Here is a 14203-nt window from a genome sequence, read left to right on the forward strand (position 1 = left end):
TATATATGGAAAAAAAACAAAGGGCCATAATTAGGTCAAATATTATCCAATCACAAAACCCCGACAATATGTGCCAGGGCACTTGATGAGCAAGCTTCTCTGAAAGTTTGGTCAAAATCCGTTGAGAAATGTAGGAGGGGTTGCGCACAGAAGAAATTGTTCACTATATATTCTATATAATGAAAAAAAACAAAGGGCCATAATTAGGTCAAATATATACCAATTGCAAAACCCTGACAATATGTGTCAGGGCACTTGATGACAAAGCTTCTGAGAAAGTTTGGTAAAAATCCGTTTAGAAATGTAGGAGGAGTTGCGCACAGAAGAAATTGTTCACTATATATTCTATATAAGGAAAAAAAACAAAGGGCCATAATTAGGTCAAATATTTTCTAATCGCAAAACCCCCACAATATGCGCCAGGGCACTTGATGACAAAGCTTCTGTGAAAGTTTGGTCAAAATCCGTTGAGAAATGTAGGAGGAGTTGCGCACAGAAGAAATTGTTTACGACCGCCCGCCCGCCCGCCGACATACCTCAATCTAATAACCAGTTTTTTCCTTCGGAAAACCTGGTTAACAAAGGGCCATAATTAGGTCAAATATATACCAATTGCAAAACCCTGACAATATGTGTCAGGGCACTTGATGACAAAGCTTCTGAGAAAGTTTGGTCAAAATCCGTTGAGAAATGTAGGAGGAGTTGCGCACAGAAGAAATTGTTCACTATATATTCTATATAATGAAAAAAAACAAAGGGCCATAATTAAGTCAAATATATACCAATTGCAAAACCCTGACAATATGTGTCAGGGCACTTGATGACAAAGCTTCTGAGAAAGTTTGGTCAAAATCCGTTGAGAAATGTAGGAGGAGTTGCGCACAGAAGAAATTGTTCACTATATATTCTATATAATGAAAAAAAACAAAGGGCCATAATTAGGTCAAATATATACCAATTGCAAAACCCTGACAATATGTATCACACTTGATGACAAAGCTTCTGAGAAAGTTTGGTCAAAATCCGTTGAGAAATGTAGGAAGAGTTGCGCACAGAAGAAATTGTTCACTATATATTCTATATAAGGAAAAAAAAACAAAGGGCCATAATTAGGTCAAATATTATCTAATCGCAAAACCCCGACAATATGCGCCAGGGCACTTGATGACAAAGCTTCTGTGAAAGTTTGGTCAAAATCCGTTGAGAAATGTAGGAGGAGTTGCGCACAGAAGAAATTGTTTACGCCCGCCCGCCCGTCCGCCCATCCGCCCGCCCGCCCGCCGACATAACCTCAATCTAATAACCAGTTTTTTCCTTCGGAAAACCTGGTTAATATCCTAGATGAAAACATTGTAAAATCAAACACATGCATGCATCAGCCTACTATGAGTTGATTACATGTTTGTGTTCTTTTTAGACCATCAATATGAATTCATTTACTATTTTTTATACTGGTAGGTAGATAACTTAAAATTTTCCAGCATTACCTGTATAATTTTATCAACTGTTTGAAATAAAAGACATTGGTTTGACTTCAAATTCCAATACAAGGAAAGGGAAAAACATTAACACATAACATTTTCCCAGCCAACTTGACATCTAAGTCAAACCAAAAGGTAAATAGTATTTGAACACACTTTTGTCTGTATTGCTGGTACTTTAATAAACCTATAATTAACATTTTCAAACATTTAACAAATAATTATTAATAACACTAAAGTTGTCCTGTGGTAACAAATCACAAATTTGAATCCCTACAGCTCTAAGTATTTCTAACAGGAATATAAAAACTGTGGTCCAGTGTAACGGTTCTTTACATCTTGCATTTTTTATCTGAACCAATCATTTCTCTTAGAAGGGAATAATTTCTTTTCTCCTCCAAGAAATAAAATCATTAACTATCTTCTAAAGCAAGTTGCCTGTATGGGTCTACTGTTGCAACTATAAATACAGGTACATTACATAAAATAACTTACGAAACTTTGGGTTTTTTTTCAACCAGTAATGGGGATTGGGGTTACCCAAACATTTGTAGAGGAAACCCTAAAACCCGTCTCTCAAATTGGGATTTTATTAAACAGGGTTTTTACCAGCTCTACCCCCGAAGTTTTATTTTGAAATTAACAACAAACATATTTCAATAGGTATAAAGGTAGCTAAAACAACAATAAACTGTAAACAAAAAAACTGAAAGAATTTAAAATTTTGGTAGAAAGTATTATAAAACAACTTTCCATTAATATTGCTATATATGACTGTCAGTTAAAGCAACTGAACTTCTGTGCCTCATTTCAAAGATAAGAAGGGGCCTGACAACTGCCATATAGTTAAGGTTATTGACTTTGAACCACTTGCCAGTGAGTTCATCAGGATCAAATCCTGTCAAAGACTATAAATTCTTGCATGTAAGGAGCTATCCACCTAGCTGACAGTTGGTTTGTGCTGGTTCATGACTGTAAAATCACACAGAGGAGCACATGAGGTCTTCCTCCACTGGTAAGGCTGGAATGTCACCATTATCATAATCTCCTCAGTGTCAATGTGATGTAAAAACTAACTATATTTAAATATATTCACAGATAAACAAGCAATTATATTAGTATTGCAAGCAATCCATAAGTCCCCTACCGGTTAGAACCCCATCAACATTCTGAAGGGCCAATGGCCATTCACTAATGTTTCAATTTTTCTATATTTTAAGTAAATTTGTTGGAAAAGTTCTTTAAAAGTGATCACAGGAAACAGTTTTTATGAACAGACAGACAGACGGACTGAAGGACACTCTAAAGTTAATATTTGAAACATCCCTGTTACCAAAATATAACATTTTTAAAAGCAAAATGCTTAAAGAGGAGATAACTCTTGAATTAAAGATGCAATTTCATAAAAAAATTTCAGCTCTTTTTGACTTATCACAAACAATGTTATATTTGCCATGTTTTAAGCCTATTTGTTGCCAAGGCAACCAATATTTTTTCAAAATAGGGAGAACAGATAAGACATGCATAATCTCAAGACTGCCATCTACCCATATATCAAGTTTCATAAAAATATTTCCAGTACTTTTTGAGTTATCACTGGATTCAGTGTAAGTGTAAAATTTGCCATATTTTCAGTCTATGTGTTGCCAGAGCAACCAGAATTTTCAGCATAGGAAGAAAAGAAAAAAACGTGCATAATCTCCAGACTGCCATCTATCCATATTACAAGTTTCATAAAAATATTTCTATTACTTTTTACACATAAACTGGATCCTGTGTTCGCAAAATTTGGCATATTTTCAGTCTATTTGTTGCCATAGCAACCAGAATTTTCAACATAGGAAGAAAAGAAAAAGACGTGCATAATCTCCAGACTGCCATCTACCCATATTTCAAGTTTCATAAAAATATTTCCAGTACTTTTTGTGTTATCACTGGATCCAGTTTATGTGTAAAATTTGCCATATTTTAAGCCTATGTGTTGCCATAGCAACCAGAATTTTCAACATAGGAAGAAAAGAAAAAGACGTGCATAATCTTCATACTGCCATCTATCCATATATCAAGTTTCATAAAAATATTTTCAGTACTTTTCAAGTTATCGCGGGATCCAGTTTTGTGGACGGACGGACTGACGGACTGACAGACAGACTGACGGACGGACGGACGGACGGACGGACGGACGGACGGACGGACGGACGGACGGACGGACAGACAGACAGACAGACAGACAGACAGACAGACGGACGGAGGGTAAACCTAAAGTCCCCTCCGGTAAACCGGTAGGGGACTAAAAAGAAATTCACTATACTTATAATTGTTTTTTTTATTATTACTATTAAAATGTATCCCATAACAAGGAGTATGTATCATACCAAAGGTAAATTAAGTATTCTACAAAAAGTTTAAGATAGTAAATAATTCTAATTTGATATATATTTCATTCATAAAAGTTAACATTGTTTAATAATTTTTCTGATGTGAGCTTAATTGCTTCTGCTAAAATGTTATCTTCACAGGAGGTAAATGAAATCAATCAATTCCAGAATAATAATATCTTATATATGAATTATGTCTAGTGAATAGAAACATCAATTGTAAATATTGAGATTGAATCATACTTATATCATTCAATGGTACTTTACCTTTTACATGAAAATATGTTTCAACAATTAACCTTTTATCTTTAACTATCAACAACCACAGAATTATTGAAGTTTCAGTTCGAGTCAATAAACTTTGTAGGGAAAATTTTGCCAAGAGTAAATAAAAACACCGAAGCATTTAGACTTTTTAGACTTTAGACTTAGTAAAATAAAAAAAGCATATAAGCATAATACCTGCATACAGAAACACCACTTGAGCCTTAAGTATGTCTTAACCATTACAAATGGATTGGGTTTTATTGTTGGTACCTCAATCTTTGTATTTTCAAATTGAAATCCCTTAAAATTTTAATGGACTTTTCCAAATTCATAGCTGGACAAGTCCATTTAAGAGATTCAGCAGGTAAATAATGGTTAAATCTATGACACTTTTACCTGTGAATCATACTACAATGATATGTCCTACATCTCATTTCATCATACTTTATACCTGGCATACTTATAACTTAGATATATAATCATAAACTCAAACACCACAGAATATAGTTATGATTCAAATATTCAAATAATCTCTTTAATAAATTGATCAAAGTCACATTACTAAACAAATACAAACATTTAGGCAAATATCACTGAATATCTAATTTTGTTACAAATAAGTTTTTCATTTTCACATTGCAGATTGAAAATATTGAGCAGATGAAACTAAAAATATATGTATTATAAGGAAATTAAAATGTAATAAACATGTATCTGTACAAAAATAAGGAAACAATTATTGTTGTTAAGATTTTTATGTTTTTTATTATTTTAGGATGTCATTACATCAAGTTAGAACAGTGATTTATTTTGCACTATAAACATGAATATGAAGTGAACCGTGACCATTTCCCAATTGTCAAAATTAATGTTGAGATACAAAACTTATTTTATAAATTTTTATGGAACAATAATCCTGATAAAATAAAAAGAATTGTAATAACTCAAAATTATGAAGATGGGGGAATAAGAATGGTAGATCTTACATCCTTCTTACCAGCCTTAAAACTTACATGGCTCAGGAGACTTTATAATAGTAAAGGTAAATACTTATCTTTAGTTGAAGCTATATGTCCTTTTATTAAATCATATGACAAATTTGGTTCTGATTTTGTAAAATATAAAATAAAGGACATCAAAAATATATTCTGGAAAGATGTTTGGTCTGGCTATGTTTCCTATATGGAATCTTTAAATATAAAGTCATGGAAGGAATTTTTATCTCTACCTGTTTGGTACAATCATAAGTTTAAGATAAGTGGAAAATCCTTCATTGATAAATCTTACCTTAACAGAGGAATAATATTTATAAATGATTTTATGAATGAAAATGGCAGCTTTTATACTCTACAGGAATTTCAAAACAAATATTTCTTTACCACAAACTTTTTACAATATAATAATATCATACATTCTTTTAGATCATATTTAGATTCCTTAAGAATTTCCCATAAATCAATAAAAGAAGTCAATCCATTACAACCTTTATTTATTAAGATGATGAATACATCAGTAAAGGGTTGCAGAATATTCTATGATACACTTGTATATAAATCCACTAATATTGTTTCTAAATCAAAATGGTTAAGAGATCTTAACACCAATCATTTAGATTGGAAAAATATATACAAGTTACCTTTTAAAATTTTAAATGAAACTAAATTACAGTGGTTTCAATATAGGATAAATCACAGAATATTAGGCACCAATCAACTTTTGCTTAAGATGGGTTTACGGCAAGATGACTTGTGCACTTTTTGTCACACAGCGAGTGAAACTATACCACACCTGTTTTTTGACTGTAATTTTGTGTAAGATGAAAATGACAGTACCTGATTTTTCAACTTTTAAAAAGCATTTCTTTTCCTATTTTAAAGCAGAACATTTGGTCGCTGTCCAAACTTTTAATCTAAATAAGTTTAATATAATTTGGGCCCCACTAGCATCACTTGCACCGACACAGGACAGGTAGTATATTTGTTTACTTTATATATGTGTTTAATTAATGTATAACTTTATGCTGTGATTTTTGTTTAAATCATGGTTTGCTTGACTTTTGGTTTGCTCCATCTTTTAAATGTTTTTTTTTTGTTCAACAAGCTAGATAAAAAACATCCACCTGACACTCTTGAACCTTTATTTTTCTTATTTTTTTTTTCTTCAAACTTTAAACATTCATATGATTTTGTTAGAACTATGCATTTAACATCTTATATTGTTAGAACTATGCAAGAATAGTGTCATTCTGCTTGAGTTCATGTAGATAATTTTAAGATTTAAATTGACCCCTTAATGCATATGTTTTTTCATATTTTAGATAACTCTTTTGTATATAAAAAAAAATTCAATCTGGAATTACAGGCAAATCATTATAACAAGGTATATATACTATAAAAATTTTAACAAAGACATTAGTCATTATTCATGACTGTTCAGAAGGCATATTATTGTTGTTGTTTTTTTCCTTTCCAGTAAATGGATGTAATATTCTCTCTAGCCATCTTTGTTTTCTTAGTTCTGTATAAAATAATAGATATATATCCTAATAAATGTCTTTTATAATGACTAAGAATTGTATATGATTATAATTTATTGTATGTACTTGTGAATTTGTAACAAGGTCTCAGAACATGTTAAATTTCCTATATACTCAGAAAAGGTGATATTGTATACTCAATCGAACTTCGACTTAGACTGTAACAATTTCAGAGAATAGTTTGTTTATAAGAAAATCAATGTTCATTTTTGATTTTACGAGCTCAAAAAAAAAACATTGCTATATTCATTTATAGTAAAATAGAGAATAGGTCAAATGTTAACTGTAAACTATAAAGAAGTATCTGAAAATATCTAATGTTTGTTCATATACATTTAGAAAATACTATAAGTATGTAATGTCCTTGTGAATTTATATGCATTTATATACTATTGTATGTCTTTGTGAATTTCAAGATATGTTATAATGTTTGTATGTGAAATCAGAAAATAAAGTTACAAATTAAAAAAAAAAATTAATGTTGAAACCCATTGTCATTATGAAAATTCCCTTGTAAAATTTATGAGCCTTGAGCCCGGCCAGCCTGGACATCTGGGCTATATACTTTTACTTGAGCCCGGCCAGCCTGGACATCTAGGCTATATACTTTTACTTGACTAGGTGTTCAGCTGAATATCACTATAATCTATATTAATAGACATTACCAAAAATCATAGGTGGACAAGTCCATATAAGAAATTTAGGAAGATAAGGGTTGAAGAAGTTATCAACTAGTAGATTACACTAATGTTTATGATATGATGTTTAAGTTTATCTTTATTCTATGAATCTTGATCATCTAAACATGACATTGACCTTTGATATTAAACAAGAGGTGTAAATATGTAAATCGGTTTATATGATGACATGGTCAATTTATAACCTTAACCACAAACCTACGTCAGTATCTACGCTCAATCTACGTCACATGGCATCTATTTAACAGTCATTTCTATTTATATTTTATGTATTGTGTAAGTGACATATTCCATGTTGTAACATCTTCAGCATTATTTTTTCTATACTATTCTCATCAATGGTTAAAGAAGATGCTTGATATTATTTTAAGAATTTCAGTGAAACATCCTGGATGGGGCTTTGACCATGAATCCTCAGAACACCCATCTGCATCTCTACAGATTGAGTTACATGTATTTACAGTAAAACACAAATTTGCATATTTTCTCCCCTATTAGAGTACATTTGTTAACAAGATAAAGTCAATCATTTTCAAACATTTCAGCAAATTTCTATCTTTCAATTTAATAATCATTAAATCATTATGTCCAAAGTTAGCAACTGAGAATGCATCATAGCATATACATTATTCTATTAATTCAATGCAAGTTAACATGAAAGGTACATTTTAGTGACAACATTCTGTCTTTCAGTCTACCGGTATTATATTTATCTTTAGATAGCTGCTGTAAAGTCACGGTACTGGTGACAAATTTGTATGGTGCCATTTCAAGATAAAATATAACAGAAAATATACAGTTACTGTTTTGCACAAGAGGAAATAACAGGTAATTATCTGTAAAATATACAAAAAATCATTGATTTAACTATATTCTACCGTAATCAATTTTCAATTGGCTATTTTATACTGATTGGGAACTGATTGGAAACTTATATATCACATCATGTTGCCTATATCTTCAGCTTATGGTCCAAGCATTGAGAATAAAAAATGATATTTTCAATTTGGAACATGACCTTATAAAATCTGGCAAAAACAAGAGCCGGTTGAACCGGTTGATGCTCCCCGAATAGGTTTTGGACACAGGAAGGTATACCTCTTGTTGTGTCAGAGTTATGTCACAGACAAAGTTCAAAGTGTAAAAACAACCCAAATATTGTGCACGACACATTGTCTCAATATGGTGATTATTTTTGTGAAATAGTTGTAAAATCCGACTTCAAATAACAAAGTTATGCGGCGGACAAGATTTTGCTGCAAGGTCATGCTATGACCTTGACCTTCAAGGTAGCGAGCCAAATGTTGCATGCGACACGTCAATTCAATATGGTGATCATCTCTGTGAAATAGTTGTTAAATCCGACTTCCAGTAACGAAGTTATGGGCCGGACACGATTTTGCTGTAAGGTCAGGCCGTGACCTTGACCTTCAAGGTAGCGACCTAAATGTTGCACGCGCCACAATGTCTCATTGTGGTGATCATTTCTGTGAAATAGTTGTAAAATCCGACTTCAAATAATGAAGTTATGGGCCGGACACGATTTTGCTGCAAGGTCATGCTTTGACCTTGACCTTCAAAGAAGCAGCCCACATGTTGCGCTCGACACATTGTGACAATATGGTGAGCATTTCTGTGAAATATTTTTAAAATCCGACTTCAAATAACAAGGTAATGGACCGGACACGATCTTGCTGCAAGGTCATGCTGTGACCTTGACCTTCAAGGTAGCAACCCAAATGTTGCGTGCGACACATTGTCTCAATATGGTAATCATTTCTGAGAAAAAGTTTTAAAATCTGACTTCAAATAACAAAGTAATGGGCCGGACACGATTTTGCTGCAAGGTCATGCTGTGACCTTGACCTTCAAGGTAGCGACCCAAATGTTGTGCGCGACACGTCGTCTCAATATGTTGATCATTTTTGTGAAATATTTTTAAAATCCGACTTCAAATAATGAAGTTATGGACCGGACACGATTTTGGTGCAAGGTCATGCTGTGACCTTGACCTTCAAGGTAGCGACCCAAATGTTGCGCGCGACACGTCATCTCAATATAGTGATCATTTCTGTGAAAAAGTTTTAAAATCCGACTTCAAATAACAAAGTTATGGGCCGGACACGAATTCGGGACGTACATACGTACGTACGGACGGACTGACGGACTTACCAAAATTTGATGGTTATGAGGCAAATGAGCTCATAAACACCACCTGGACCAACGTCCATAAGCAAAATAAGCTCATAAAAACAAAAAAATAGCTCTTAATTTGAATTTTATGAGTTTATGTTCTTTATTTAACTACGGGATGAAGCTCATAATAATCAAATGTTGGCTCGGACTGACGGATGGACGGACGGACAACCCGACGACTATATGCTCCCCCAAAATTTTTCGGGGAGCATAAAAAGAAGCAAAATCTTGCAATTATTTTCACTACTTTGTATACCATGCTCTATTCATTATGAAAGTGTATTAGCAATGTCCACAACTGAAATCCAGACCTCCTCTCTATGTTTTAAATTTTATCTGTTTGGTAAATGAATAAATGCTGTAGTTTGGTGCTAAATTAATGGGTATATGTCTAACTTAAAGAATGGGTGGACTTAATTTTAAAGAATGTGCACTTAATTACATATAGCAGGGTTTTTATTATCTGATTGTCCCTTCAGGACAAGATCTTAAACACATGTTTGATAACCTAAATGTAAAAGACATAATATTATAGAGTTAAAATTAAATGGCGTGTTTTTAATAAAATTATGAATGTTTAGTACACAACAGAGTATTTAGGCTAGAAGTAAATATTTTAAAAAGTTTTGCTTCAATTGTGTACAATTCATACCACAAACTTCAGCTATGTGACGTCATATTTGACCATAAGTACTGTGGTTCAGGGCACAAATTATGATAATGAGTTTGAGGCCTGTCAAAAGAAAACTTATTTTGTTACTATCTATTGCAACATAAAACATGTAATCAGTGCACCCATTCTTTAAGTGTATTCATTTTAATTTATGGCTAATTTCATAGTGTCATATAATCTACAGTCATTCCAACATGTTAACAATTCTATTTTAAAAGAATATAATTAGAGAGGTCCCTGACAATTTATTATTTTTCAAGACACCTAAAATAAATCAAAATTATATACCAGTAGATAATATACCTTTATCAAGCACTTAGCAGTTTTCTCTCTCCCTTAGAAAAAGAAATCTTATGTTTGGCTTCAGCAGAGATATTATCCATACCTAATATATGACCATTTACCCAATAACAACTCACCCAACCTTCAGTAATAATTTATTCTTCTCAATTAATAAAAAACACATTGTTTTTATACATTTGCTATTCTATTATTCTTACATGTATGTATATTTCTTTTTTTTTTCTAACTTCAGAAATTTCAATAAAGTATCTCTATGCTTTAAGTATGCAAGATGTAGTATTTCAATGCATATGATAACTATTTGGAAAAACTGATCAATTTTTTCCTCAGCAATTAAAAAAATCAAAAACTTAGTTCACTGAAACATTCTTGAAAGTAAATGTTTAAAAAATCATGTTGTCATGATGTTTAATAAAATTGGGAAAATCATTACTGAACTGGGACGAATAAATATCAATTTTAACATTGATATCACATAAGTTAAAATAACTTTTTTCTATTCTTTAAAATGATAAGGACATAATTTTATTCCATACCTATACCCACAGAGCTAGATATTAAAATGAAGAGGAAGCTATGAATCATTAAGTTATAATCTGTATCAGCAATTAATTATCTCACAAGTTCATATTTTCGTGAGATTTTCATAGACCATACATGATGAAAATGTAATGTATTTGAAAACATGCTAAAACCAGGTGAAATATAAATAAAATGGAAACAGAGACCAAGTAACAAAATCTCTATGCGACAATTTGTTTTATTTCATAATCCCACATGTTATTCTTGAGAAGTATTTATCAGCCTGTTGTAAGACGTACTGGTGAATCAAGTTTTTCTAGAGCTACATGTAACTTTAATATGTATTGAACGATGTGTTTTAAGGTAAGGTATTTAAGGTATTTTGTGGTGTGTTTGGCATAAGAAAATTTAGCGTTACATATATTGCCATGTTAATGGGGATCAAAACAGGAACTAGTCCATCTTTTGTATTTCCTGACGTGTTTGACATGACAAAATTAAGTGATATGTACAACCCCATGTTGATTGGAATCAAAACAGGTATTCAAAATTTATACCCTGATCAGTAGTGACGAAAAAGTAGTTGCAAAATTTAAGAAAAAAGCATAATGATTAAGAGATGTATATTTTTCTCTATAATGGATGAAGATGTAAACACATTTGGTTTCGTAAAACAAAATGGCAGAAATTACAAAACATAAATGGCGGATATATACAACTCCAAGTGTATATTTATAAAGAGAAACTAACAAACACTAGAGCCATCAACTAAACCAATCATTGCATATAGGAGTCCTAAAAGCCTTCGAGACATACTTGTCCGAGCCCAACTGAGACCAATAATGACAGATAAAGAAGGTCAGTCTGGACCATGTGGCACATCACGATGCCAAACCTATGCTGCCATGCACCTCACAAATACATTCTCCTCAAAAATAGAATTGTAAAACAGCAAAATTAATGTTTACTTTATTTATATTTCTTGCAAAGTGTGCAACAAACAATGTGACGGCGAAACTAAACTTCCATTAAGTAAACGAATGAACTAACACCGCTCTGACTGGAGAACATGAAAATTTAACAGATCCTCAGTCGCTGAACATTTTCATCTTGAGGGACACAGTTTTAAAGATGTGTCCCTCTGTTGTATTGAAAACAACACAGTCACAGTGGTCAGATGTAACACGAAAATCAGGCCGAACATACTGGATTCGCCGCAGAATACATGTACGCTTGAGCCATCAGGAATCAATAAAGGAGACTAATTTTAACACCAATTCTCGCCTATTTTCAACAAACTGTTTTATACCTTCCTTTAGTAATCAGGCGGTGCGGGAGGGCTCTTTTTCCCTGTGCCTGGGAGCATCTCTATTACTTTCACCCTAGAGAAAATTCATTTCATAAATTATCCCACTAGCTGTAACTTGCATTTTCTTACATAAATATAAAGGGGGAATTCAATTTCATGTTTCATTTTGTTGAATTTGAGAGTATTGTTAAGAATTTATGAATTTGAAGAAAGATTATAAAAGTAAATTTTTACTGAAATATAACAGAATGTGTAAATAATTATAATCTATCCAGTACAGTATCACCTCTGCAGAAAAGTGAATTTTGTTCTGTTTAAACAGTGTTTTGAATAATTCCTGTTAATTACTTGGAGTAAAAATATTGTATTATTGGTTTTGAGGAGAACATAATTATGATGAATAATATTATTATTACTCATTTAAGTATGGGTTGAATGATAAGAGCTTTAAATGAAAGACAAATGTCTTAAATATCCTTTTAATTATAAGAGTAACATTTGTTACATGAGAAAATTCATTCTATATAATAGAACAGAACAGAACAGAATAATATAATAAATCAAGAAAGATAATAGTATAAAATAGAAATGAAAATGTTCATGCAACAAAGACACATTATCAGTATCAGTTTGAATACTGAAACCACTACCAGTACAGTAATTAATATTTTTAAATAACAAATAATATCAATATATTAAATATATACATTTTTTTTGCAAATATAAAAAAATGAAATGCTAAAAATGTGTATAAAATTAATTATTCTTTTAAATTATTTCTTTATCAATTTATTGAACAGTAGCCATTAAACAAATTTAGGTAATTATGGTGTTAACAGTAATCTCATCACCTAATTAGCTGTACATTGTATAAACACTTAGACCATCAACTAACAGTTTGACATCACTTTTAAATTAGTTGTTTAAACATTGCACTTTAGCATCAACAGTGTAACGACGTTGGTAGAACGTCATGTAATGAGCATAACAATATGCGAAAACTAAAGGTGATGAATTCACATAAAAGAAAGTATCCAATATATAAGGGCATAAACCACTCTCGGTGGTGAGCTAGCTTTTTACCGACGGGGTTTGTGTGCCTGAAACGCTACAATTGGTGGCCACTGTGGGGTGATGTCAACTGCCGGACTGGAGTCGCCTTACCCAGGGATTTCCCAGGCCAAGTCTCGGGACGAGACTTCTCGGAGGGGGAAGTTATGTAACGACGTTGGTAGAACGTCATGTAATGAGCATAACAATATGCGAAAACTAAAGGTGATGAATTCACATAAAAGAAAGTATCCAATATATAAGGGCATAAACCACTCTCGGTGGTGAGCTAGCTTTTCACCGACAGGGTTTGTGTGCCTTCAAAACGTTACAACAGTTACTTAATAATCTTCGAAAAGGCAGGGACAATAATCAGTTGTTTATTGGACCATTGAAATATTTTTAGAAATGTTCAGCCAATTTAATCCAAAGTCTTGGAAACAGAAACTCCTCTATAAGTTTTGTTTATAGACTATAACAAAAATAAAATAATATATTAATCAGATAATAAGATATAAATAAATTATATTAGATGATTTGCAGAATATTTTTTACTTGTTAATATAAAAATATAAATATACAAAATAAAATCACTTATAAATTATCATCATCAACAGCTTTAAAGAACTGAAACTTTAAGTATACAATTATATCCAGTCAAACATATATATGATATCCTCCCCTAAATAAGAATAAATATCTGAAAAGATATATAGATGGGCCAACATAAAGGGATCAAAGAGTCCCGAGTTTTAAGTCATTGACAAAAAGTGAAATTGCCTTTTTCAAT

This window comes from Ruditapes philippinarum, unplaced genomic scaffold (assembly GCF_026571515.1).
Source record: "Ruditapes philippinarum isolate M1 unplaced genomic scaffold, ASM2657151v2 ctg627_1_1_1_1, whole genome shotgun sequence".
Taxonomy (NCBI): domain Eukaryota; kingdom Metazoa; phylum Mollusca; class Bivalvia; order Venerida; family Veneridae; genus Ruditapes; species Ruditapes philippinarum.